This window comes from Euleptes europaea, chromosome 1 (assembly GCF_029931775.1).
Source record: "Euleptes europaea isolate rEulEur1 chromosome 1, rEulEur1.hap1, whole genome shotgun sequence".
NCBI lineage: Eukaryota > Metazoa > Chordata > Lepidosauria > Squamata > Sphaerodactylidae > Euleptes > Euleptes europaea.
The window spans coordinates 123,671,820-123,697,773 of NC_079312.1; the positions used below are offsets into that span (position 1 = coordinate 123,671,820).

Genomic DNA, 25,954 nt, shown 5'->3' on the forward strand with positions numbered 1-25,954 from the left:
TTTATATGCTGACTTTCTCTACTGCTTAAGGAAGAGTCAAACCGGCTTACAATCACCTTCCCTTCCCCATAACAGACACCCTGTGAGGTGGGTGGGGCTGAGAGAGTGTGACTAGCCCAAGGTCACCCAGCTGGCTTCATGCGTAGGAGTGGTGAAACATATCCAGTTCACCAGATTAGCCTCCACCACTCATGTGGAGGAGTGGGGGAATCGAACCCAGTTTTCCAGATCAGAGTCCACTGCTCCAAACCACGGCTCTTAACCACTACACCAAGCAAGCAGAGGAGGGAAAGAAGACGGGACAAATGTTACTCATTCTTTTCTGTGTCAGGGAATTGTCTGGTGTGGTCTAGTTTTGTTGATCCTCTAACTGGCACTTGGGAAGGGGGCCAAGCAGGTGATCTAGCAGCCATTCAGGCAAGTCCAAAGAGGGAGTGAGGCTGGGTCTGATCAGCACGCCAGAACCCAGGGCACACAGATAGGCAAGCAAGCATGTGTGCAGAGTGGCAGTGTGGACTTTGACGTCTGGAAGGAAGCTGAGTTACAGGGGCTGAGCACAGTAGAAAACAAAAGCCAACTTTATTAGTCTTGCCAGGAGGAGGGACAGAATCTGGGAAAGTCAGAAATAGCAGCTGTGATTAGCACAGGCGGGAACGTGGAGTGGCAGCTTGCTGTTCTTCCCATCGGAAGAATGGGAGGGATTGGAGCCATGAAAAGAAGTTTGAATGAGTCTTGGCTGAAGAAGCTGATTAACCCATTCAAATAAGAGGTGGTGCAAATAAATCTTTGCTGTGAGAGAAATAAAGGCAGCCGTTGCCTGGAGTATAGCCTTGATTACTTGATGAGGCCAAAGTATGCCAATATGGTATCCGTGGCGCCTTGGATGTGTTGAGTTGGGTCTGCCTCTCAGGACTCTTCTAAAGGTTCTGCACTTTGCCCCTTCCTAGATGAGTCACCCATTGTCTCAGAGAGCTCACAGTCAATCCTGCCAATTGACTAATCCCAGCCTCACATTCCTTTTACCTGGTCGCCTTCATGTTTGCCTAGAGAGCCCGTAAAATCTGGAAGACCATCCCCGATCTGGCAAAGGCAGTCATGCCAGGGGCTAACCAAGGGAGTGATGCCAACAAAATGGAAGAATCTCAGTCTTGGCAACAATATCCGCCACATTTTGTTGCCCTTCAAGAAACTGAGGATGGTGCACAAGGCCTTTTCCATTTTATCCTCACAACAACTCTGAGTTGGTTAAGCAGAGAGGGAGTGATTGGTGAAAGATTATGCATTTCTTTTTTGTGTGTCTGTGTGGCCGGTAGGGATTGGAACCTAGATCCTAGTCTGACCTGCTGACCAATACACCAGATCTACCATGGAGGGGGAGAGGGAGAGAAAAAAGAACAGTTTGCAAAGTACGTTAAGAGGAAGGACAAGAGTTAGCAAGTTTAAGACACAACAGACCAGGTTTAAATTAGATTTTGAATTGCTTCTACCCAGACTACGCACACACCTACCCCTCTCTATGGAAAATGGATCATGTTTTCTTGAGGAAATTGAGGACTCTCCTGTTTTAGACCTTGTAGGAAGGCTGTTGGTTGAACATTTTGCCTATGCACATAATTAACCCAGGAAACGAAATACTCTGCAAGTAATCTTCAGTTGTTGAAACTCTGAGCAGCTGGAGGCAGGATTTATGGTTGGTCAGATTCCGTATGACTACTCTGAAGCTGCTTCCAGGTTTGATTCTGTGACACACAAAAATACAAAGAATGAGTTGCCCAAGACACTATAGCAATAATAGTTCAAGTGTCAAATCTCCTATGCTCCACCTCAGACTGACTCCCAATCCAGTGTCAGCTGCCTCCATGCATTCATTAGATCTGTCTGAAATGGAAATATCGAAGTCCTTCAGTGATAGGAGGCATTGATGAGGCAGCATGCTCTGCCTTCTTTCTGGTCTGAAAGGTGAGATGGAGGGCCAGTTGAGAAATGGGTGTGCCAGCGAGAAGACACCCCCCCACACACACACATGGTTCGAATGTTTGATCTTGGCCTGCCCTCCAGTCCATTTCCAGCAGAGCAAAGGAGGGGGGGTGTCCTTTACAGGGATAAATTGAACCTGTGGATTACCAGTTGCTCATTTCCTAACCTGAGAGCCAGTGTGTTGTAGTGGTTAAGAGCGGTGGTTTGGAGTGGTGGGCTCTAATCTGGAGAACCGGGCTTGATTCCCCACTCCTCCACATGAAGCGGCGGAGGCTAATCTGGTGAACCAGGTTGGTTTCCCCACTCCTGTACATGAAGCCAGCTGGGTGATCTTGGGCTAGTCACAATTCTATTAGAGAGCCCCACCTACCTCACAGGGTGTCTGTTGTGGGGAGGAGAAGGGAACATAATTGTAAACCGGTTTGATTCTTCCTTAAGTGATAGAGAAAGTCAGCATATAAAAACCAACTCCTCCTCCTCCTCCTCTACCACAAGGGTGGAGAAATTACTTGGACATTCTATAATCACACAAGGATGTTCTGGACCAGCATCATACAGACATCCTCTTTCCGGTGGTGTGATGCTGGGTGCTTGCTGCTGCATAGTTTGCCTGTGCGACCAGAGAAGTGTGTATTGGTTTCCCAGGGATGCACTTCCTTACTAAGGAAACAGGCGAGAGAAATATCTTACCCACGAACACGCACTCCGTTTCTGGTGCTGCCCCACAGAGATAAACAGGAAACATTTAACAACTCATTTGTCATCACAAATGAAAACAGCCGGTCAGCTGGCAAAAAAAAAAAGTGTGCCGCTATAAAACATTGGGCTCTTCTTCAAGCTGGCAGTTTAGGGAGGTGTGACTCCGTAATTCTTGAAAAGGGACAGCAGATCTGCACAACACAGAAACCACTGCTTTGCTAGCATCCTTGCATGGGTTTGTTCTGAGCTTTCATAAATATTAGAAGTTTCCCTTATGAAATGGACTCTTGTTTGGTCTTTTGGAGTTGTCTTGCTGTTTACTGTGTGGCCTCTGTACATACAATGCTTGTGGTATAGCCTGCATAATAAGATTCTGTGGGGTACATGTTGTGCTTTGATATTCCGAATGTGTCCCAACATATAAAGCCCATGTTAGTGATTTCGCAAAATAACCAGAAGCAGACATAGTCCAGAGGTGAGATTTAAGGGCTATGTGTGAATGGGCTTGAAAGACTCTGGAATAAAATGTGGCAGTCAGGACGACAGCCTCTGACTTAAAAAAGAAAGAAAAAATAATGAATGCAGATTTCCTACTGAGGAGCCTAAATAGCTAAAGGTTTTTAGACCTTCAGGTGAATCTTACCGAACCAAGGCTCAAGGAAGCCTCCCAATTCTGAAAATAACATCTATGTCTTTTTAGTCTTGCCTAAAGATTAGGGCCCATTGGGTGAAAATAACCCACGTTCATTGAAAGTTCCATATCTGAGGGGGTTACCGCACTTTGTATTCCCAGCGATGTATTAAGAGTTTGAAAATGTTATAAAAAATACTGTTCGCACTTTAGCTGTGAAGACGTCTTCCAACCATTTATAAGCCGTGGTATCCAAAAACCCTTTTAAAGTGATGTATTAAGAGTTTGAAAATGTTATAAAAAACATCACTTTAAAAGGGTTTTTGGATACCACGGCTTATAAATGGTTGGAAGACGTCTTCACAGCTAAAGGGGCCAAGCAAAGTGCGAACAGTATTTTTTAATAACGTTTTCAAACTCCTAATACATCGCTGGGAATACATAGAAAGTACGAACAGTATTTTTAATAACGTTTTCAAACTCTTAATACATCGCTGGGAATACAAGTGCGGTAACCCCTTGAATCTTGCGGGTTCTAAGCTTTTAGGAAAACATGCATTTCTGATTGTTAATGGCTATAGTTAGATGCTCTCGCACATTTTGCCACATATTTATTTGTAGTTTGCATATTTTACAGTGCAATCCCAAAGAGAGTTATTCCAGTCTAAGCCCGTTCATTTTAATGGCCTTAGAGTAGAGTAACTCTCTTTAGGATTGCTCTGTTAGACCCTCTTTCTTATCTTTCTGCAGAATACAGCCATGTTAGTAGGCTGCAAAGTTGAAGGATGTCCTTTGAGGCCATGCTCTATCCTCAATCTGTTTACCACAGAGAAGTCTTAGATCAGTCTGGTGGATTACAGTGGGCTAAAATGGGTTGAGGATTGAAGTGTTATGATAATACAATGCCTTATTATTCGCTGCAGAAGAACATGGCGTGGCGGACTCTGAAAATAGCCTGTTTTTGACAACAGAGATAAAACAAATGGTTTTTGGTTCGGTTTTCTTGTGACTTTCATTTCACAACAGTGAGAATGTTGTTTGTACCTTGGTGTCCTTTTACCCATAGCATACAGGCATGATTGTCTATGGATCAGTAGCAATACTGAAGACAGTAGAGAGGCAACTGTGCATCAAATCTAGCTTTAAAATCTGGGATCTCATAAGTTTCCAAGTAGATAATTAGGTAGTCAATTAACAGCCAGATTGTATACAGAGGTTTCTGCAGATAATGGAGTATCTTTCCTTGTGATTAAATAATATTAATGTAGCTTTTGCCTATTTGTCCACATTATCTCCAATGATTATGCACCTGGTGAAGTGTTCTGCCCCACCACCATCTTTGGAGTACTTTGTTGTTCTGGCACCAAAGCACACTGTAGAGTAAGTCCCACTGAGTCTGATGGGACATTATGTCAAGCTAACATGGACAGAATGTGTTATGAAGCCCATAACTCAACAAAGCATGGAACAGTGGTTCCCAAAGTGGGCAGTACGCACCCCCGGGGGGCGGTGGGATTACCTAGGGGGGCACTAAGAGGGGCAGCAGGGGGACGCAAGAGGTGGGTCCCTTCAACTGTGTTGTTGGATAGGATAGGGGCCACTGGGGTTGAGTTTGTGGAACCAAGGGGGCAGTGGCCCAAAAAGTTTGGAAACCACTGGCATAGAAACACAGAGGTGGGGAGGGCCCCAAGGGTTTAGAACAGAGTACCCTCTCCTGGTGTTAATCTGCATTTCTTGAAGCCTCAAGTAAGCATACAACTTCCACAGTGCTCTGTTCATAGGTGTGCAAGAGATTATCAATAACCTTGTAAAAGTAGTATAGCACAAATGGAGAAACTGGGATGGGGACAAATAAAGAAACACTCAAACATGAATTGGCTGCTTAACCAGGATTAGAACTATCTAGTTATTATTCTGGACTACTTCGGTTGTATTCGTTGTTACGTTGTCCCCAAGGGAGCTACCTACATGCAAGGCCTGAGGCCATTGGAACTGCTTACTATAGTACATAATCTCCCTGTGTGGAGATGACTGTATAGGGAATTAAAATATACACTGTAACATTTGCAGTATGGTATGAAAGTACTTTTCACCATCACTGCACCAGTTGGCCCACCAAAACTACATAGTTAGTACACTTGTCCTTAAAAAACAACTACTACTTTTTAATACACGTTCTCGATCTCTGTGTACATATGAACTGCCTTATATTCTAACACACATCAGCTGATATTAGTTAACTGGAGATGTTATTCACCAAAGCACATGACCCTGAATTTAAGGGGGGGGGGGACTTTAAAAAGGCTATCCAGCCAGCATGAAGCGTCGTCTTCTTGCAAGCCTCCATCTTCCCTGCCTCTCCGCTCCACACCCCACAAAACTTGACGAAGAAAAGTTGGTTTTTATATGCTGCCTTTGTCTACCACTTAAGGAAGAATCATACCATCTTACAATCACCTTCCCTTCCCCTCCCCACAACAGACACCCTGTGAGGAAGGTGGGGCTGAAAGAGTGTGACTAGCCCAAGATCACCCAGCTGGCTTCATGTGCAGGAGCAGGAAAACAAATCCAGTTCACCATATTAGCCTCCGACGCTCATGTGGGGGCGTGAGGAATCAAACCAGGTTTTCCAGTTCAGAGTCCACCTCTCCAAACCACTGCTCTTAACCACTACACCACACTGGGTCATGTGGGGCTGAAATAAAACCAGCAAATAGGCCTGAAGTCCTGGCTGGAGAGTTGCAGGGATTTGGATCTACCAAATCAGCTGAGTCATGGAGTGGCAGCCCCACCACCATTCCAGGGAGCCAACCAGTGGCAGGATGGAAAAACTTCATGTATATTTATCACTGAGTTGAAGACACCTCCTTTTTGAGTTAAAATGGTATATTCTGGTGGTTGGGTCTCTTCAAGGAGAAAAGCAAAATACTTAAACTAGAGATGTGAGGTAGGAGCCTGTTGTTCAGTGGGCAATTCAGTGAACTTCCCACTGGACACCTGGCTCCCTGTTCACAACCTCTCTCATGAGCAGCCTTGATCAGATTACATTCTGCAGGTACTGACATTCTTACACAATAGTACACGTTGACCTCACCACCGCCAATTGATTAAATAAAATTAACAAATGTATTGCTCCAGGTGGCCCTATTGGTCTGCAGTAGAAGAGCAAGATTTGAGTATGGTAGGGCCTTAAAGACCAGCAAGATTTCCAGGGTATAAGATTTTGAGATTCAGAGGTCACTTTGTCATATATATACTCTGGAGATTTTTTTTTAAAGATTTCATTTCAATAAGAATACAAACAGAAAATAGAATACATAAAAAATCGCACAGTACAAACATGGAACAGAAAAACAGAAAAAAGCAAGCAATTTCTGGGTGAACATATAGGATTTTGATACCATTTCAATAATTTCCCTTTATTATACACTATTCTAGCTTCTTAATAATAGATTAACTACTCTTTACTTGCTCATTCGTTCTCTATAATGTTAATACCTTTGCAATTACCTAATATGATACTCTGGAAATTTTGTTGATCTGTAAGGTGCTACTGGACTCAGATCTTGCTCATACACATATTGTGTAATTCTTTTTATTTAAAAAGTTACACTGTTTGTTTGTCTGAGCCTATCATGAGGAGAAGGTCATTTCTAGGCCTTCCTTGTACAATTATTACAAACTGGGGCTGTGTTAACTAGGTAAAGCAGAGTGTTCTGTAAAACAAAGGAAGGATCAAGTTAAAAACCTGCGTTAACTGGGTTGCAGTCTGTTTTGCCTTTTGTTAAAAATCAATCAAGCATGTTAGTTCCTTAAAACCTTTGCTTAAATGTTCAGAGATCACAGGCAACTTCTGAGAAAATAAGGTTTTAGCTCATACCCTAAGCACACACACACCCTATATAATTTATCTGGATTTTAAACAGTACGTATCTACCAAGGTGAGATATGAGGATAGTAATAATTAACATTGCTTTGTTACAATAACTTCTGGAATTAAGCATTACTTTTATAAGTTGTTCCTTTAAACAATACCCCTACCACAGACTTGCTGCCAATGGAAGTCAGGTGTCTAGTTTGCTTATCTTTGTGCTCAAGTCTTTCTACCTTGTTTGCTGAATTCCTGCAGAGCGCTGTAAATCATGCATTCTTGTACTGTTTCACCATTAGTTTTTTGTAAAAATATTTCCTTGCTTATGTTGTTTCTTGCCCTAAGGCACCAAATGCAGTGACAGGTAACGTTTGAAATTGTTTAAAGTTGTTGACGCTGATGATTTAGCTGGTGCACATCAATCAGGCCGAAGGTGTGGATCTGTGGGGGCATTCTTCCTTCTTTGCAGAGGGTCAGCCAATTGGGTCTGGCTCACTGCATAGGAATGTAGTTTTAAAAAACGGGGGTTGGTTTGCTCAACATCCCCTTTGCTAGTCTGATCCATTTTTCCTGGAAAGAACGTAGTTCTACATGAAAGGTTTAGGCTTAAACAATGTAGCAGGTATTGTTCTTCAGAGCAATTTAATTTAGTGCCTAGATACTGTAGTCACAGTTGTTCAGGAGTTAATTGAAAGTTTTCTCTTTCCTTGCCCTTCCCCCCCCCCCTTTGCATGGCCAGGCTCCAATTTACAGTGCAAATTTTGACATTCCAAGAAATTCGAAGCCTCGTTGCTGATTAGGTCTCACAGATCATCCTGGTGAACTGACACCGGGGCTTGCTCTAAAAGCTTGCCTACAGGTGGCATCTTCAGCATCGCGGACCTGCTGGTGCCTTTTAAAATGCAGAATAAAATATGAAGAATAATGTCACTGTTAGATGTTGTTTTGATAAATGCTTCAAGTTCAACCATGTTGGTAGTGGTGGATTTTCTTTGAGATATTGCTGAATTGCAAGCATCATTCTACTTATTTTGAGACTACACAGGCTCATTCCAGGAATTTGAGAATTAATGATGTGGCGGCAAAGCATGCATAAGATTGGATACAGGGCTACTGGTACCACAAGAAGGATGCACCTAAGTTCTTTTGTCTTTATGCTGTTAGCAAGCTCTAGGCAGGAGATGTAGCCATTGGTGCTGCAGTGTCCTTCAGGCAGAAAAGATCTACCCATTGGTTCTTATGCAGTTTTGTTCCCCTAGAAACAGTTCCTGATCTCCCCACGAAAACGTTGTGGCTAGGAGGTTTGGCTTGTACAGGGGTGGTTCCTTTTCTTGCATTAATGATGAAAGCTTCCATGTACATCACAACAGCTGCAAAACACATAGGATTTCTACAATATATTTGTGTTTTAGCACTTTTGAAAAAGATGTGCAACTTTGCATGCATTCAGATATTTATTGAGTAAGAATTAGACCCTTAAGCAGGATAGAAAATGACCTTCCATGTAGGAAATGAGATTGTTGTCCACTGTACTTAGAAAGTAGAAATTAAGATTGAGGATCCTTCCATGCAGGAAATGAGATTGTTGCCCACTATACTTAGAAAGTTGAAATTAACATTGAGGACCCTACATCTTAGGTTTCTGTGTGTTTGGCTTTAACATAACACCACACTACCCCCCTTCACATTTCCTGTTGCTTATAAGAGTTAATGACAGCTGGGTGTAAACTCATGTACAGTATTACTTCAGGACTGGTCTACATGTGTTGCTCTTCTCTGCCTCTGAAGAGTTCATAATTTAAGACTGACCATTAACAGGAAATGAAAGGGTGACAAAAATAAAACTGATGGAGCTAAATAGTGGCATCTTATACAGCTGTGCAGCAGCTTAGTTCAGAAAATGCTAACATTATTTCTGAGCCTTGCCAAAATGTGCAGTTGATCTGGACTAAAACATTACATAGGGGAGAACATATGTATCTACAAAAGGGAACAAACCTCCATTTATGCTGGAAGAAAATGGAGGTACTTGGATAGTTCACAGCAGAAGACTTGGTCCTGTCAAAAAAAGGGACATCTTATGGATTTCTTAAGCTAGATGGAAAAATGAGTGCATCTAGGCCAAACTCTAGTCCAAGACAGCGTCTTCCAACTCACTATATTGTATTTACTAGTAAGGCGCCTTGAACAGGTTAAGTTCACATATACATTGTGTAAATAATGAATAAAATAGTTTGATAGGTTGCCCCATTTCTCTCCCTTTTCCCATCCATATATCATTGCCAGTTCTGAACATGTGGTTTATCCTACGCTACCCAACCTGGGTGCCATTTGCTTAGGAGAACAGTGGGGCTTGTAAATGTTCAAAATGTATTCATTCTTGTTTCCCGACTATAGTTGCCATGGTTCTTTGGAAGAGTCATAGAACTTGCAGATCACAGTTGTGTTGTATTGCCCTGGCATAAGAATCCCATTGGTAGTTTGTATAACAGTGGAGTTGCACATGTGAGGGTATATGGACTATTATTGGATAGCAATAAATGAATAGCAATACTGATGTGCCAAGATGTTGAGGGAACTATCAACCCCTGTTGAAGTAGAGAGGGCTTGGAAGTCCTCATGATGCTGGTGGTCTGCTAATTTAGGGACAGGGTTCTTTGCATACAAACATATGCGTGGATAGCATCCTAGACATTTTAATGGAACATGAGTAATCGTTCCACTAGTCGTGATGGAGCATGTGGTTCTTAAAAACAACACACAAGAGATACTGACTTCTTGGTGTTTATATCCAAAATGGGCCGTATATTATAAGTGATGGCACATAGACCGTGCCACTTTTACAGTGGCTATTTTATTTGTTTTATTTTATCAGGTTTAGAATCTGCCCTCCCCAGCCTAGACCAGGCTCAGGGCAACTCGCATAAAATAGATTTTAAGATAAAAACACGTTAAAACAATTAAAGCAATAATTAAAACCAGCCTGTACAATCAGTCATACATCTAAAGGCGCCACTGGTGTGGCATAGAGGTCACAGCACACTGCAGCATTCTGCATCCCCAAAGATGGAACAATTCAACAGGGAGGGATGGGTGGGTAGGGTATGGAGGCCATCATTGACGGCTATCAACCATACCTGTCCCAATTATTGTCTGTACAAGAACCTAATTTGACTTGGGCTGGTGGGAGTGGTCAAATGTGAGCAAGCCAGTAGCGTAGTTCAGTTGGCCAGCTGAACCTGGCTCCAGTTTCCTTGAACTAACACGAACCTGGAAAGAGTTTGTGTTGAGGAGAAGTGAGACCAGCTGCTACTGGGCAAGTCCACGCTTGGCATCAAGTGGAGGATTTTCACCAAGATTAAAGAGATTAAAACTCTAATGCCCATTGATAGTGGGTAAATCTTTATGCAGTCATAAAGGGGGGGGGGGTAATCCAACTAAAATGTACATGGTGCTGTGTTTCCCCCAGGCCAGACTAAAACCAGATTTCTAGTCTGGGTTGCCAGGGAGTGCCAGTGATTTCTCACTCTTGTTTGTTAACTATTAATACTACAAAATACTATAATATCATCTGTCCAATCTACTTGCAAATGATGAGCCTGTCTTCAGAGAAGTGCGCTGCCAGAGTGCTTGGCTGCATAGCGAAGGAAAGGCAAGCATCCAGCTGAGCTGCGTTAAATCGACGGAAAGCTGAGCACTCGGTATGGGAAATGAAGCAGCTAATGACAATTCATCATGGAGAAGGAAAGCCAATTGTGAGTGTGGGAAGAGCCACAGAACTTGTAGCTCTCGATTGTGATTAAATGACTTGGCATACGAACCTCATAGGAAGTTAGTATAATTTAGTGGGATAGCATTGATCTTTAGCCCAGTTCGCATCTTGCCCAAACCTACCCATTGGGTTCTCGGTCAACTTTACCCACTTGCTGGCTGACACTACACTCTGACGTAAGCCACTCTGAATTCAGTGGGATTTGTAAAACTACAGCTCAGGAATACAGACTTGAATTCAACCCTGTTGAAATCCTTCGTAGGAATGTGAAGGGTAGATGTTTACTGGCATTTTAGTGGCAACCTGTTCTATATGAATCCCTCAAACTGTGTCAGAAGAACATATGAACATAAGAAAGGCCCTGCTGGATCAGACCAAGGCCAATCAAGTCCAGCAGTCTGTTCACACAGTGGCCAACCAGGTGCCTTTAGGAAGCCACAAACAAGACGACTGCAGCAGCACCATCCTGCCTGTGTTCCACCGCAACCAAAATAATAGGCATGCTCCTCTGATACTAGAGAGAATAGGTATGCAGTATGACCAGTATCCATTTTAACTAATAGCCATGAATACCCCTCTCCATGAATATGTCCACTCCCCTCTTAAAGCCCTCCAAGTTGGCAGCCATCACCACATCCTGGGGCAGGGAGTTCCACAATTTAACTATGCGTTGTGTGAAAAAATATTTCCTTTTATCTGTTTTGGGTCTTGCCTAACCAGTTCCTGTAGGACCGTGCTGTTTTAAGTGAAGCTGTTTTAGGGGATTGAAAATTTAATGGCGTATAGTGTTAAATGGTAGAGTGTTCTGAAACTTATCAGTTGTCACTACAGCAAACAGTGACTACGCTAGTCTATTTATATGATTAATTACCATTTGTTTTGTCATTTACCCTGCAGTAGTAGAACTTAGCATATTCTGCTGACATTGAGTCCGGGGTTCAATGTAGTCACTGATGTGCAGCTCACAGTAGGTGATTGTAAGCCGGTTTGATTCTTCCTTAAGTGGTAAGGAAAGTCGGCATATAAAAGCCAACCGTTCTTCCTCCTCCTCCTCCTTCTCTTCTTCTCCTCCTCCTCATCTCTTCTGGGCTCAGCAGCCACCCTCACATCCCAAGATGCCACCTGCAATTGCATGCTCAGCAGGTCTGCCCAAGATACAAGTGAGAGAGGAAGGGGGCACCGCTGCTGTGTGCCTGCACCCACCAGCTGAGCCTGGCTGGGGGAGAGGAGCCTCCTATGTTCTCTCTAGTATCAGAGGAGCATGCCTAATATTTTGGGTGCGGTGGAACACAGGCAGGATGGTGCTTCTCCAGTCATCTTGTTTGTGGCTTCCTAGAGGCACCTGGTTGGCCACTGTGTGAACAGACTGCTGGACTTGATGGGCCTTTCTTATGTTCTTATGTTCTCTGCTACCCTCACCCCGTGTTGTCCAGAGTGGAGCCTCTTCTGCCACTCTCACCCCTGTGTTGCCCAGGTGCCAGAAGCTCCTGTGTATGCAGCACAAAAGGGGTGAAGGGGTGGGGAGAACGAAGTGCTGCTTGGGACCCCGGGCAGCGGAGCTGAGCCACTTCCAGATAGAGTAACGTCCCCTAGCCCTTGTTCTCCCACAAGAGGTAGACGCAGGAGGAGGTGCCACACACCTGCCCTGGGAAGACACTTGCAGCAGCTGCAGGGGAGCAATTCCATCCAGGCTGGCCAGCCCCCTCAGGGAAGAGCAGCACCACAGAATCATAGACTCATAGAGTTGGAAGGGACCACCAGGGTCATCTAGTCCAACCTCCTGCACAAAGCAGGAAATTCCAAACTACCTCCCCCCCCGCACACACTCCAGTGACCCCTACTCCATGCCCAGAAGATGGCCAAGATGCCCTCCCTCTCATCATCTGCCTAAGGTCATAGAATCAGCATTGCTGACAGATGGCCATCTAACCTCTTCTTAAAAACCTCCAGGGAAGGAGAGCTTACCACGTCCCGAGGAAGCCTGTTCCTCTGAGGAACCACTGTTAGAAAATTCTTCCTAATGTCTAGATGGAAACTCTTGATTTAATTTCAACCCATTGGTTCTGGTCCGACCTTCTAGGGCAGGGGTCAGCAAACTCATTAGTCAAAAGAGCCAAATATCAACAGTACAACGATTAAGATTTCTTTTGAGAGCCAAATTTCTTAAACTTAAACTATATAGGTAGGTACACTGTTTATTTACTTAATAAACTTTAATTAAAGTTTTAAGTCTTAATTAAACTATAGGTACACTGAATAAAACTTGATATCATACTTAATAGTGATCTTATTTATTGATAAAAATTAAATTCTAAGTCCCTGCCATTTCCCCCTCCCCGTCCGGAGTCCTCGTCTGGAGGCCTGGTCTACCACCATAAAAGCCTATTGGTGGACCTGGCCTCCAGCTGAGTCCCATTGGGAGGCCAGGTCTACCCACTGGCTTTCTTGGCAGTAGACCTGGCCTCCGGAGGCCCATAGAAGCCAATTGGTAGACCTGGCCTCTGAAGGGGGACTTCCCCCTCCTCGGAGTCCAGGTCTACTGCCAAGAAAGCCAGTGGGTAGACATGGCCTCCCAATGGGACTCAGCCAAAGGCCAGGTCTACCAAAGGAAGCCCGCCCCGCCCAACAGCTGATAGGCGGGGGGGCCAGGAACCGCTGAGCCGCCGGCCCAGCAATCGCACAACTAGAGGGGAGGGGAGGCTTTAGCCTCCCAACCATTGAGGGCAAGGGAAAGGGGGACCCTGCCATTCTCCTCGGCGGGGGAGGGGAGACAGCGCGCCCGCTCACCCGCTCTCTCTCTCAGGCATGCCTGCGCGAGGGGGCGCAAGAGCAGGGGCTCCAAACCAAGTTCAGAGAGCCGCACTCAACAGGCCAAAGAGCCGCATGCGGCTCTGGAGCCGCAGTTTTGAGACCCCTGTTCTAGAGCAACAGAAAACAACTCAGCACCCTCCTCTATATGACAGCCCTTCAGGTACTTGAAGATGATTATCGTATCACCTCTCAGTCTTCTCCTCTTCAGGCTAAACATACCCAGCTCCTTCAACTTTTACTCATAGGACTTGGCCTCCAGACCCCTCACCATCGAGGTGCAGGGCTGGCCTGACCAGAATGAGTGAGTCAGTTCCCCCTTCCTTTGCTCTTTTACAGACCAGCATTTCTAACTCCTAGTGATCTTGGCTCCTTCCTCTGTGCTTCAGGCAGGGCTTGGCATTTTTTTAGTCACCCAAACATTTACCCAGTAATTTTGCTTTTTAACTCCTCCCCCCCCAAGCCAGTCTTTTGTTTCTCTTGTGTAGGGAGGAGAATGACTTTGAGGGCAATCCTAAGTAGGTCTACTCAGCTTACTCCCAGGAAACTGTTCTTAGGATTGCAACTACCTTCAAGGCCATTCCCCCCCCCCCCCGGTGCAATAATTTAAAATGGCTCTTTTGTATATCACCAAAGGTGGGGGTGCCAAATCATAGTTTGCCCAGGGCACCAGAAATAATTGGGTTGGTCTCGCATGCGGATACAGCCAGTTATAAGTTAGAGTTTGACATCCTCTAAAAGAGCTTAAATATTCAACAGGCAGTTCTGGAGTAGTTAAATCTTGGGATGCTGTGCAACCTGTCCTAGTTTTTTTCAGAGCCTTCAATGCATGAGTATACAATTACTCCAAAGAGGCAATCACAGGATTACCACACTGAGTAACCATTCATATGACCCCCATATGAAACTGCCCTTTATTTGGGTCCTTTTCTGGATACTCTTACTATCTGCAGCAGGACGGATAGTGATCAGGGAAAAGACTTTTTCAGTCATGCTGCATGTCTCTGTAACTCCCTTCCCCATGACATTCATCTGGCACTATGGTATGTCCTCATTTTGATTTCCTGTTCACTCATTGTGCTGTACAGTGATGGGGAGACTTTTTTACGTGCCCCTGATTTTCATCAGATTCGTAAAAAAAAAAATTGTATCAATATGATTCTTGCTCGCCACCTTGAACAAGTCTGTTAGAAAAGCAGGATACTTTAGAGAAATCTATTAAAAACTCATTGGACCTTCACATCTGCCACCAGCGGCCAGCTATCAATACGAATTGTTAAGAGAAGCTCAGAGGCTAACAGCAGGTAAGACTATACCCTGGGGTTAGGCCAAGGGTTGTTGCAAACGCCTTTGGAGTTCCAGGGTGCAGACTTCTTAGCAATGTGAAAAGCAGAAGCAAAGGCCCTGAACCCACCATTCATAAGGGCAATGAAAAGAGTAATATAACACAAAGCTTCACACAAGTTAACAAGGATGCAGGAAGATAACTTAAAGGGAGATATCAGCCTTTCAGCAGTGCTACAAAGAATTTTCCTTGCCTTTATTGTGGATTCCCCTACTGTCTGCATGAAATGCTTACTTCTGCCTGTACCAGCAGAAGTGCTGATTCACTGGCAATGCATGCCCTTCATTAGCCAGCACTGAGGCTCTCTATTTCCCCTGCCAAGAACATAGCTAGCTATTCATTACTTGCTAAACAATACCGAGCATCTAAGCAAGCCTCCAACCATGGAAGCAAACAAAAGGCTCTTCTTGTGGCCCTGGAGCAATTAGTTACACAGACAAGGGCAGCACAAAAGAGAAAGGGCTTAAGTATTTGCCAGTTGGACCTCATATGTGACCCGATGGATTCAAAGCACCGTGTTACTATGAAGCTGCAGCACTGTATGCCTCCCTCTGCCTTAGGCCTTGCTACAGGGAAGAATTCCAACCTGTACCACTTGCTGTCCATTGTTTACCGATGCAAATTAACATACAATATACTATTCCTTTATGTTGACCATCAGTAGAATAGTGTGCCCAATATCCGTGCTGTAACTTGTTGACTTGTGTTTGTAGGCCTTTCAGCCAGTTGGCCAAGCTTGGTTATTTCCCTGAAATGGGAACTCGGCTCCCCACTTTCAGCAGCTTTGCTGGTCAGAGTATTTTTTTCTTCTTCTTAGAGAACCTCTTAGAGGACCACTTTGAGAATCTAGCTGTGAACAATTGCTGTAGTACAATATCCAAAGATGTGTGGATGCAGCCACATTCTCTCTCCTTAAAGGTAAAGGTAGTCCCCTGTGCAAGAACTGAGTCAGTACTGACCCATGGGGTGATATCACATCCTGACATTTACTAGGCAGACTATGTTTACGGGTGGTTTGCCAGTGTCTTCCCCAGTAATCCACACTTTACCCCCAGAAAGCTGGGCACTCATTTTACCCCCCTCGAAAGGATGGAAGGCTGAGTCAATCTTGAGCCAGCTACCTGAAACCGACTTCCATCAGGATCAAACTCAGGTCGTGAGCAGAGCTTTTGACTGCAGTACTGCAGCTTACCGCTCTGTGCCACATGGCTCTCTCTCTCCCTAGACAGGTCCAAATTAAATGCAACAAGGGAATTCTGTGATACTACTTTGTAAAAAAAAAAAAAAAATCCCAATGAAAGTCGGGGGGGGGGGGTGAACTTTCCCTTCCTGCCAGTTGTTTGTCCAAAATTATCACCTCTTTACCTTCAAGCTGCTTTTCTCCCCATTAGTATTCCCATGTTTTCCCCCTAAATCTGGAGAGAGACCGCTTGGGTGGGGCAAATTTGAGAGGACAAGCTTAACTTAACTATACCCTCTCACCGTAGAGAATTTTTGTTGGCCAGATTTAATATATTCCCTTCAGCTGTTGTTAGTGGTAGATACAAGGGAATACCATGCGAAGCAAGATATTGTAGGTGTCAATGCAAAGAACCTGACACAATACAACATATTCTCTTGTACTGTCCACTTTTCACACAGCTTCGATGCAGCTTAATTAGCTCCCTTCCTCAATTTACTATTGCAATGACTACTGGAAACATAGCCCATTTATTGGATGACAAAAGCTTTGAAGTTACCACTCAAGTAGCCGAGTTCCTGGCCAAGGTCCTAAAGGAGGGAGAAAGAAGGAGGGGAACCCTCATTTAATTGTATTATAATATTTACCGATGAACTGTGTATTTATTCTTTTTTAGATCCATATCTAGCCGCTTTACATGTTTGTTTTGTTATTGTTAATGCCAATAAAGGTTCTGTTTTCTGTTTTCTGACAAGCAGAAGGGGGAAAGGTTAATGTTTTCTCACTCTGGGAAGAAAAATAAAAATAGCCAAAGAAAAGTCACCAAATTGTTCAGCACATGCAGTCCTGTCTTTTTTTCTTTTAAAGAGGTACTCTTTTTTAATGCACATAACTTCCAGTCTTGGGGGTGTGGGTTTTGATTTTGACCTACTTTAACAGCAAAAATGCAGGGGCTTTAAGAATCAAAGCTGTGTAGACAGTGTCCACGTTTCCTCCAAATGGGCTTGTCACTGCAAAGCGATCCCTGCTTGATTCAGAGGTTCTGCCTTCCTACCCTTCTCCCCCCTCCACCCCACTGCTGTAAATATGCCTGCCTCTCTGCTCCATTTTAGACACACCAGCTATCGCATAGGGAAGGCGGCATGGTCTAGCCCCATCTCGTCAGATCTTGGAAGAAAATCAGGGTCGGTACTTGGAAGGGGAGGCCACTGAGGAAGACTCTGCAGAGGAAGGCAATGGCAAACCACCTCTGCTTCTCGCTTGCCTTGGAAGCCCCTTGCTGGGGTCACCATAAATCATCTCCAACTCGACAGCATTTTGCACACTTGGCAACTGTAGCAAAATCGGCTCTGGCTAAAATGTAAGGCTGTACATTCCTTAGAAAACGCAGGGCGGATTCTCACACTGGGACTTCTTGCAATGCAAAAGCTGCTACTTGTCAGGCTATACTAAGAGTGTCTGCATGGAGAGAGGGGGATAACCCACATTTTAACTTAGAACAACAAAAGGGTTAAACTCCTCTTGCTTCTGCAAGAGAAAACTGACTATATAATAAAGAGCTTCCGGCCACAATCTTAACATTCACATTTGCCTCCCCAGCTGGTGCTGAATTTCCCTTTAGGGGAGGCGTATGGAGATGGATGAGCAGCACGAAGTTTGATGAGGAGGTCGGTGTGTGTTTAAGCGAGAGAGGTTTCAGGCAGCCAGTTCCTTCACCACAGACTGGTAAAGCAAACCCAAGTAATTGAATTAAAGCCTCCCCTTCAGTTTAGTAACTGGATCCAGAGGCACACATTGGCCTCGAAATTCTATATCTAGGATATCAATGGTTTGCGTTTTCTAGCTTTATTTTTAATGAAATGTGCTGTACTGTTCCACTGCTGCTTAAAAAAAAACATGTTAAAGAGCTTTCTCTATCTCAGTTTGGCCTTGACAGTAGGGCTTGGGCCTTGCCGAGCCTGACACTGATTGGTAAGAAGAACATAACCATGTAATGTCCGTATCCATTGTTTTATTTAAACTGGGCTGCTGGGCATACAGTGTACGGCTGGCATGCTAATGTTGTAAAGCCTGACTTGGCTATGGATATGTGGCATGGCAGCATAGCATATGTGGTGATTGACAGCTCAGGTTAACCGAGACGCTGTGCGTGTGCAGTTTTTCTTGCCCACCAGCATCACATTTAGGACATATCCATATTCCTGCTTAGTGGACTGTTGCAGAGTAAGTTCAGTAGTTGTGGGTGAGTTGCCCTTCCTGGGAATCTCTTCTGTTATGGAAGAAGAAGAACATTTGGTTTTTATACTCTGCTTCTCTCTACCTTTAAGGAGTCTCAAAGCAGCTTACGCTCACCTTCCCTTCCCCTCCCCACAACAGACACCCTGTGAGGTAGGTGGGGCTGAGAGAGTGCAGAGAGAACTGTGACTAGCCCAAGATCACCCAGCAGGCTTCATGTGGAGGAGTGGGGAAACAAATTCAGTTCACCAGATTAGAGTCCACTGCTCTTAACCACCACACCACTGCATAACTGACCTTCTCACTGAGGAACTCCAGGGTTTCCCAGAGCACAGTTTGAAAACTACAGTTATTGGCCAGGTGAATGACATCAGAAAAACGAACAAACAGCAAAACACAATTTCTGCTTGGAAGGGGCCCTTGCATATTTTCACGTTGACATTACTCTTCCAGGACTCAACTCTGGAGCCTTTGGGGAAGGAGTGGACAGATGTGGCAAGAAAGGGGTGGGGAAAATTTGGAGATGAGTTGGCTGGTGAAGGCAAGGACAGCAGTTGATAGCAACTTATGGAAGAGACACAGCAAACTGTACAAAGCACTGATTGGAACCATTTTCTGGATCACAGAATCCTGCCTAAACATCTGAGACTTTCACTAGATATTGCTTTCTAAGCTGCTTTTTATGACCAAGTATTGTGCTTTAAAAAAAAAAAAATAGGTAGAATTGTTAACATGAGAAATTCTGTTCTTGACCTTTAAGTCCGCAGCATATGTACTGCCCTGGATATAGTCTCCCAAAAATCTTGCTGGTTTCTAAGGTGCTACTGGACTTGAACCAGGCAATAAAAAGTTAAAAATAACCTCACACAAACGTGCAGTGGCCAGCATATGGGTGCTGGGACATTTAAATTGGCACTTTCCACATTGGTTTTGGGAATGAACTTGATTTTCACAACTTCAGTTGCAAGAGGTACTGGTGGACCGCTGTAGGAAACAGAACAGTAGAGCCAGTGTATGTTTAGACCTGATCCAGCAGGCTAGCCCTTGTTTTCTTAAGTGGATCACCTTTACATTGGGAGCTTTTGAAATGCAGTATCCTTCTTGGTGATCTCTCTCTTGATCTCTCTCTTACTTGGTCATTCTCCCTGAGGTGAAGGGCATCTTGCAGATAGACGGGTGTTTCCGTAGTAGTCTGATGCAGCTTTCAGATGTCACGCGCAAACTCTGGTTTACTCATAATGTGGGTGAGTCAGGTTTATTTTTGGACTCTTACACTCCTACCCCTTCGCACCACAGAACCAAAATCGAAGACTTATGGGCTTGAAAAAAGTCACAGCACCCTCTACAAACTGCAATATTATTCCAAGAAACAAGGCAAGGAACAAGCCACAATTCTAGTATCAGAACTGAGACATCAGGATGAGCTGCAGTTTCTTTCAGTCGAAGTCTTTGATCTCAGGGCCAAACTAGACATGACGGCATCCACAGGTCCAACCTGTGGATGTTGCTGCCATTTTTAAGAGATTTAAAAATGTTGTAAGGGCCTGATCCTGATTGGGCCGGCAGTGTAGTGAACTGGGGCACTCTTGTTCTTCCCCCACGGGCATGACCCTGCGCTGGCGTAAGTGCTCCTTTAAACTGGGTTAAAGGGGCACTTACGCTGTCTCGGGGGCAAACATGCTGGTGCCGGGGAGCTACGGAGCTGTGCTAGCCCCCATCGCCAGTGCAGTCATGCTGGCAGGGAATTTCCAGAAGGGAAAGCTTGCACTGGTGTAGGAGGGGTGTTCCTGTGGGTGGAGCTGCCTTCCTAACCCCTTTCACCCCAGGAATAGCCCTTTGCGCTGTGACTTTGCTAGGCAACCTTTTTTTGGTGGCGCAGCCGCACTGCAGGCAATGGGGCATTTTCCTTTTTTGTATTTTTTAAAAAATTCTTTTTGGTGGCTGGGAAGCCTTTGAGGTGGCCATGCAGCTGTGCCACTCCCAGCCGCGGATCTCTCCCCCCCCCCCCCAGCATTGGGCTGTCCGTCTTGTCTGCTTTTTTGCCTACTGACTGAAATCAGATTGGGTAAGCTGCATTGTGCACTTGCTGACTCGTTCCCAGCATTTGGGACCTAGAAGGTGAGCAGGTATGCTGCTCTTATATCCATCCCAATGATGCAAGTAAAGGGGAAACAAGACTTTGTCTAAAACTTGGTGTGCACCTTCTAAAACCCTTTAAAGAGTTTTTTTAAGTTATCTTTTCCTTCCCCACCCAGAGCAGCGCATGCTCTTCTGTTCTTCAATTTATGGCGGATTCATTTCAGTATAAATTTCATTTCAGCATAAATGCAAACAGAGGTGCTACACTTGTGGGTTCATGGCATTGGGCCATGGGCATTTCACTCTTTCCCCTTCTAAAAAAACAGCCTTGCTGACATAAACATTTACATTTTAAAACATGTTCAATTTTCGAATCATTAAAAAAATTATATCTGTGATGATAGGAGACTTGCTTTCATAAAAAAGCCCCCACCCCCCAATGTTTGCCACATCCAACATTGTAGCGGCCAGACATTACATATGTGGAAGTTCTTCTGCCTCGTGGGAGTCTGGATTACTGGGCTATTATATCAGTTTCTGAATCTGTTTTAAATTTCTGCATTTAACTCCATAAGCACAGCCACTCTGGAATGATACCTGCATGGATACATCCTCTATGAGGAGACTGGTGAATATAGTCCAGTTTGAATTGGTGCCTGTTTTTAAAATGCACCTTATGAAACGTTGCTTTTTCTGGAACTTTCTACAGAAATCTTTGTTCTTCTAGTCTTTGCAACCAGGTGCTAGCAGGTGGCAGATAAACATCAAGAATGTAGTAGCTACAAGCCACTTCCCTTTGTCTAAGGAGCCAACATGGTGTAGTGGTTAAGAACAGTGGTTTGGAGCGGTGGACTCTGATCTGGTGAACTGGATTTGTTTCTCCACTCCTACACACGAAGCCAGCTGGTTGACCTTGAGCTAGTCATGGTACTCTCCAAACCCTCTCAGCCCCACCTACCTCACAGGGTGTTTGTTGTGGGGAGGGGAAGGGAAGGTGATTGTAAGCCGGTTTGATTCTTCCTTCAGTGGTAGAGAAAGTCGGCATATAAAAACCAACTCTTCTTTTACTTCTACGATTCTAACCCCTCCCCCCAATACACCCACATATGCTGGTCTGTGATCGTGCTTCTCCCCATCCTAATAGAGTTGGTAATGCTGGGGTTAACTGTGTGATTGAAAGCTATTGGCACTACATAGTAAGCGGTAACATACATTCCCTAGTCATCCATGAAAAATTTGGGGGTATTGGATTGCATACTGGGACAAAGATTTAGCTGGTTTTTCTTCAGGTCAAGGCCACGATTGTCCCTCAAATTATTAAATCCAAATGCACACTCAGACCATAATTACCTCTGCTTATTTAGTGGTCCATGACTTTCTTAAGATTCTCTTTCTTGTTTGTCTATGGGAAAGGTAAAGTCTTGACTGCCTTTGCATCATTGAGAGATGAGTGGAGATCAGTGCTCTTTGAAAAACTTAGAAAGACACATGGATCTGCCTTATACTGAACCAGACCCTTGGTCCATCAAAGTCAGTATTGTCTACTCAGACCGGCAGCGGCTGTCCAGGATCTCAGGTAGAGGTATTTCACATCACCTACTTGCCTAGTCCCTTTAACTGGAGATGTCAGGGATTGAACCTGGGACCTTCTGCAGATGCTGTACCACTGAGCCACAACCCCTCCCCTAAGTACAGACTTGTGTGCAGTCAGACATTTCTTTGTTCCATATAGAGTTTTATTATGCCTTAAGGCTTGTGTACACAAAATGTTTGATTCCTTGGTTTTTCAATGGAGAGTGAAATCCTACAGTTCTCTCTCAATCACTGCCAGTCTCTCTAAGCATCAGGGAAAGGAAACGATCTTAGATCACCACAAAATCTAGAAGGGCTTGACTACAGCCTACTTGAAGTACAAATAGCTGTGAGCCCTATGGTACGTAAGTGCACTCCCATCTACAAGTTTTAGAATTGTTCCATCGAAGATCTGCATCCTGCAATTGGGCCCAGGTGCTAGTTAGCTTCATGGAGAAGAATAAGTTGTGTATTATGGGGATGGTGAAGACAGAATGTTCCTGCCTGGTTCTTAAGGATACTATAAACTTTACAGCAAACATGTACTATAGGCAAAAAAAAAACCTGTGTTTGTCCGCCATGATCACCTGTGAGCTAAATGTCTGATATCCTTGCCTGCCTCAAATGGCCATTGAACAGCTGTTTAGTAGCTGTGGTGGAGGAGTTTCATTTCCTTGTTTTGTAGGGTCTTTTGTTTCTGTGGTAGTAGATGCAGTAAGAATTGCAGGTCTACCCATGGTCACTAATGTGGTTGGGTCAGATAATTAAACATCATAAAGGGAGAGAGGCTATGCCTCCTAAGGCTGTGGGGAAATGTGCATGCACGAAATAGTGGCAGTAGCACAGACTTAACCAACAAATAATAATACTTTTTAAAAACTAGCATCTTGTTTATAATCACTGACTGATTGACAGATTTGCTCACTGTTTATACAACTGGCTGCTAAGCTGTGTGCAGAGGCAACAGGTTTGCTGGGAAGGGGAGAAAGTAGTGCTGTTATTGGGCTGAGACTGCGCATGCGTGAAACACTGCTGATTGTACTGCACTGCACTGTTTGCATATGTGAAAAGTGACCAAGAAACAAGGCCAGGCTGTTAGAAAAAGCAGCTCCTTGTTTGCAACTGTGGAACGGATTCTGAGCCAAAACAGTGGGCGTTGAACCAACCCTACCATCTGCCTTGAGGTCACTGTAGCAGCTGCTCCCCAGAGACGAGTCTCTACTACCTACAGGATGGCAAACCTAGGTTTTCCTATTGCAAGCAGTAGTCAGTAGGACCAGCTCTGTGCAGAGTAGCTGGTCATTTTCTTCATCTCTTGGGTTTGCTACAGCACAATCCCTGATGCTGTGGAACCAAGGCACAGCTGGCGGGAACCCCCATGTGTGTGTTTGTGGGGAGACAATAAGTGTGCTTTTGGTGACCAATGCAAGGCAGTCATGGGCAACTCGTTGTTTTCATTAGGCCTTAGAAATATACTCTGTACCTGAAGACCGATACTTGTTATCCAGTGAATTTCTGTTTAGGGCAGGGGTGGGGAACGTCAGGCCCGGGGGCCATATAAGACCCGCAAAGTCATTTGGTCTGGCCCTTCGTGGGTCCTGGCAGATCTCTAGCTCAGAAGGATTTAAGACTAGTGATCCGCCCCCTCCCGTGGACAGGAATAGCCTCTATTCAAGGCAGATGTGAGTTTGTTTTGCCAAGAAAAGGAACCTTTTCCCCCCTTGCAAAAGAGTTATTAGCTCTGTAGCTGCTAGGACCGCCCAAGAAACTGTGTTAACCCTTTCCCACCCAGGCCATGGAGATACATATTCCCTCTGTCCTACAAGAGGGCTGGGGGGTGGAAGTGGCAAATGGCCCACAAATAATGTTACAAATATCCAAATGGCCCTTGGCGGAAAAAAGGTTCCCCACCCCTGGTTTAGGGTTCTGATGGGAGGAATGTGAAGCATTCTGTATAAGAGTGTCGGTGTCCTTACCCTGAGCAAGTTTGACACGCTTCTTCACCACAACAGGAAATCCTGGCGGCATGTCTATGCAATCAGTCACTGCTTCTGTGCAGACTTATTTCTTCCCCTTGAAACACTGCGCGCAAAGCACACATTTTTGGCACGCAGTTCCCCTCTCCCCCTCCAGTGGCCATAATGGATGACTCTCTTCAATCTAAGCTATCTAAAATAGCCAACTGTGGAAGATGAATTGTGTTTAGAAAAGAAGACATGGAGACAAAAAAGATGAGATCATGTTAGAAGTAGCCTTCCCAAATAGCATGGGAAAGGGGGCTACAGTGGGATTAATTAGCCAGCAGCAACTTTTAATTTTCTGGTTCCTTGGAGATAAAGTGTCACTGTGTAATTACATCTCTTTGCTCTTTTTTAAAAAACTTTTATAAATTTTATAACACAAGTTCTACATTCTTTGATTTTATTTCCCCTCCCCACAACAGACACCTTATGAAGTAGGTGGGGCTGAGAGAGTGTGACCAGCCCAAGGTCACCCAGCTGGCTTCATGTGTAGGAATGGGGAAACAAATCCAGTTCACCATATTAGCCTCCGCTGCTCATGTGGAGGAGTGGGGAATCAAACCCTGTTCTCCAGATCAGACTCTATCGCTCCAACCACCGTTCTTAACCACTACACCACGCTGGCTCTCAAGGTTGAGGAAACTAGTAAGCTGGCGATAGAGTGTACATACAAAGCAAGAAAGACCAGCGAGGTCTAAATTTGCCTGTTGGAAGAGAATATTTCTGTACCTTGTTCCCTCCATTCTACAGTCTGGAACAGCTATTAATATAAGGGGAACCAGAGTACAAATCATGAGGCTTCTGGGTTCGGATGCTGTGTAATAACTTTTGGGTTTGCAGGAACTTGAAGCCTGATTCAGCGGATGTAAATGGGAAAAATATCCACCACATCTGGATAGAGGAAACTAAAGTTTCAGCCAAATGCCTTACCTTATGAGCCCTATTCCTATTGAGTACATCTTTGCTTTTATGCCTTCTGGCCTGCCATAGTCTGGGTGAATTCTGTTGGACAGTATGAAATGCAAAATTTGGGGTTCTGGTTTCTTTGCCCGTCCTTTCCTATTTCAGGTTGGGTTAAAATGGATAAGACTGCAAACGTGCTTTGTTTCGCTTAGTGGCTGCGGTTTGATGAGAAGTGGTTTAATTCAATATGGAATTATTCTTTCTTTCCTAGTGGTGGGAAAGCACAGGGAAATTGCTTGGCTCTCCCGTTCCGAAAATGATGCTAACTCAGGAGACGTTGAAAGATGTCTTGGCTTCCTTGCCCTAGGATTTATTTTTTTAAAAGCCAGGAATATTGCCAATTGTCTGTTGCAACACGCTTTCAGAATGAGGTTTAAAAATCATACGGCTTGTGGAGGACCTGGAGGTCATCTCACCCGACACCATGCACAAATTGTTTTCAAATGTTCTGATGGATTGGCACAAACCCGAGTTTAGGTTGTCCTAAGAGAAACACAATATGCCAGAGGTGCTCTGTGGGGGGGGGGGGAAAGGAGGGTGAAAACAAATCCCCAGGTTCCAACAAGCAAAGCATGGTATGTACAAGGCAGAATGGGAAATGAAGAGTTTGTGCAGAAACAGCCATCTCATAAAATTTATGCTTGAGTTGGGATCAGTATGTTCATCCAAACTTCTACCTGCATTTCTTCAAAGGAAAACATTTCTTGGATTTCATAATAACTTAAGAGACATACAAATCAGGGAAGGGACTGATGTCATTCTCTGTGCAGAAGGTTAGGGTACTCAAGCTGATGGTATATA

The 25,954-nt window shown here is 44.5% G+C and overlaps 1 protein-coding gene across 3 annotated transcripts in view; it reads left to right on the forward strand.

Moving 5' to 3' along the window:
• The window catches only part of SEPTIN9 (septin 9), a 207,025-nt gene that overhangs the window by 146,946 nt on the left and 34,125 nt on the right, over positions 1–25,954 (forward strand). The gene's annotated exons all lie outside the window — the stretch shown is intronic.